Source organism: Aphis gossypii, chromosome 3 (assembly GCF_020184175.1).
Source record: "Aphis gossypii isolate Hap1 chromosome 3, ASM2018417v2, whole genome shotgun sequence".
Classification (NCBI taxonomy): domain Eukaryota; kingdom Metazoa; phylum Arthropoda; class Insecta; order Hemiptera; family Aphididae; genus Aphis; species Aphis gossypii.
The window spans coordinates 29,480,312-29,483,646 of NC_065532.1; the positions used below are offsets into that span (position 1 = coordinate 29,480,312).

Sequence of the window (3,335 nt, forward strand, 5' to 3'; positions counted from 1 at the left end):
AAACTCAGTTTAATTAGGCCGAACTTAATGTAAGAGACATCCTTTTCATCTCTTCGCCCTCGGTATGGGTATTTTCCTTTTTTGCGTTGTATGCGTTTAATAACACGTATAATGTGTAATGGTATCCAGTGACCATGAAAGAATAAGACAGTATAGAAGGTGGTGATGGTATTCGCTCAGGATACCCGAGGACCGATAATGAAAAACGAGGGTGGATAAAAACAAAGAAAAGCTTCCAATATTCAGAATTTCGGCCACTAAAAGTATGTAACTATTTTACTGCAATATATTGATCAATTTTTATTACATACTCAGAATTTATACAATTTGTATGTGTCGTACGATTCATTTATATATTAATATTTACCTATATTATATTATTTTGTCGAGAAATTGGAAAAAAATATTACAACGCATGTTAAACATAAAATCATGAAAATATATTTTTATCAAATACGTAGTAATAACGTGTGAATATTTTTTTTTCTTTATTACGTTTTTCAATAATATGGATTGAAAAATAGTAAAAGTACTACATAAATTGAAATACCTACACAAACAAGATTTTTTCATTTAAAGCATTAAGGGAATTTATATAAAGCTTAATAATATGGTTTAAATTATTAAAAAGGATATTACTATAGAGTAGCTGGTATATAAGAGTTTAATGTAGTTTGTTTTTCAATTACATTGCAATATTTAAATGTAAAAGTGTAAAACATTATTTAAATTATATAGGTTTTTCACAACAAAACAGTTTTTGTTCAGTTGGATTAAATAAATTGTTTTTCAATTTTATTTTTAAAGGATAAATATTAAATTGAACTGTGTAAATATTTATTGACTTATTGTAATGTTATAAAATAATCAATATAAATTATAATTATTATAAAAATGCAAATTTCATAAAAAATTATTTTCTTTTGAAAAATAGTTTAAAAATGCGTTCCGTCACAACTTGAATTATATTAAAAAAATTTCTTTATTAAAATGTAAAGCATACGGCCAGTATAATATGAATATTATAAAATGTATAAACCTATATTTTTATAGTCAAGATATTTAATATTGTATTCTTATTCGAAATTAGGATAAATACTTTCTAAATTGTTTATAAAATATATAGTTAGTATATGCACTTCAAAGTAAACATTAGAAACAATTTTAAAGTTTTTCAATTTCCAAAAATGAAAACCCTTATACTACTTGGTTTTCAACCAGAGTTTTAGAATACCTTCATTTTATTTATTAATGAATGATTGTGGATAAAATAGATTTAATTAAATTATTGACCGAAAACTATAATTTCATATAAACGATCAAAATTTTGATCGATGCGTTTGCAAAACATTGACGAGTTATGCGCGTTTAATAATGAAATCTAATGGTAGTTCGCGAAACAATGAAACGTGTATTGTGATTTCAGATACAAAACACTTTATTATTTGCACTCAATTTTCTAAAGCTGGCCGTGATAACTGAACCATTTAAGTGCCAAAAAGATTTAGTCACGCCTTTTTTAACATGGCATTTTGGCAAATGCTAATGTATATAAAACCACTAACTCTTTAACTGACTATATTATAATACTCTGTAAATTAAATTAAAAACTGTTCATCAATTTAATGTGTGTACATGAATATAAATTACAGTACTCTTGGTGTCCAATGTACCATACTTTAGATTTACATTAAAAGCCTTTTCAAGTGACTTCATTATAATTTATTCTTACATAAAAATAAACACACAGGTGCACACAATTCTCCTTTTTTATTTTTAACGAAAACACCTAATGGTGATTATTTCTAGAATATAGAAAAATCTGCCATAAATCATAATATTATAATAGTTTTATTTTATGTATTTATTTATTACTTAAGACTATGGCGTAATGTCTACCCATATATACAGTTAAATCCAATATTAGATTATGTGAAGCTTGATTTAATTTAAACGGACTGATAAAATGATTATTGTCAATATTTGACGTTGAATAGAATGTAATTAGCGAGATATTAATTATATTTTCTGATGAATATTATGTAAATCGTATTTCCTATTGTATATTCCGTTCTCGGCGCGTGTTGTACGAAAGTTAAAAAAAAATATATACGATTTCATTATGTTTGCCAAATAAATAAATATAAATTAAAAATAGTATCACCATAAAATAATACCAGATACATGTATTTGAGTTTTTGATTTTTTTTTTTTTTTTGACATGTAACTATAAACTTTAATAAATAATTTTACGGTGTATTTATATAATATCATGTTTGTCTTACGGAACGGGCGATGATAGTATAACGACCCACTCGTTAAGGCGTTATACGCAGTGTTTCTCGGAAGGAACAAAATACGATACTGTATTATTTTTTCTATTACGTTTGTTCTTTATATAATGCACAACATAATAATGTTATACATATTATATTCAGTGCGTATACCTTAAACGTCTGCGGGGCTGTTACGCCGGTCGGTATAGTTTATTCTATACAGCGGGGTAGCAGCGTGTTTAACGATCGACGATAACTTTTATAATAATCATTACGATAACTTAACGATCTATATGGAGCGATACGGTTTTAGTAGAAAAAAAAAAACGAAATGGGGTTTTTAAATATCGTCGTCAAAACAACAATAATTATTATATAATATTATATTAATATGTACGATGGCGTGACGGTACGTGAACACGGGTATAGTATAAAGGTATCCGAGATATGCGCGACCGCGGTCAGGTGCGCGGACGAGATGACTTACCTAGGTGATTTTCGGGTCCATGGCTGCTGCTCAGACGGCGGCGGCCAGGTCGGTCGACGACGGGCCGAATGGAACGCGAACACTGAACGCCATGTCGGGGAAACGCGATTTTTTGGCCAACCCGGACGGCGGCCCGGGCTATTTGTATCCCGACATCATTGGCAGATATCCACCTTGGTGCACGCGTACGCTAGATAAAAAGAAAGACATAATAATATTCGAACGCAGATTCGGGTGGCGAATAATAATATGGCGAACGCGCGGTCGCAGGTGAACAAACAATAATAACGAAATATTATTATTATATTGCGAACCGTCGCCCGTCCTCGTCCAAACGCGTCTCGGTTGGGGGCTCGGCGCGGTGCGGTATATCGCACTCGTACCGTACATATAAATATTATTTATAGGCAATAAAACAATAGCCCGAGTGCGCAGCGCCGTGGGGGGGTGCACGGCGGTACGGTACGCGCGTCTTACGGGATGGGCCGGAGAGTTTTTTTTCGTGAGGTATACCGTAGCCGACACGCGAGAACGGCAAGACGCGAAGGGTCCACTCTGTATAACATACAACA

General features: G+C 31.3%; 1 protein-coding gene across 5 annotated transcripts in view; it reads right to left on the reverse strand.

The window, feature by feature from the left end:
* The window catches only part of LOC114118954 (RING finger protein nhl-1), a 20,438-nt gene extending 17,512 nt beyond the window's left edge, over nucleotides 1-2,926 (reverse strand). For all 5 annotated transcript variants that reach the window (XM_027980397.2, XM_027980399.2, XM_027980398.2 and 2 more), the window contains exon 1: nucleotides 2,764-2,926. The gene's annotated coding sequence lies outside the window, so the exon portion shown is untranslated. The remainder of the gene's footprint in view (nucleotides 1-2,763) is intronic.
* Between the last annotated feature and the right edge of the window lie 409 nt (nucleotides 2,927-3,335).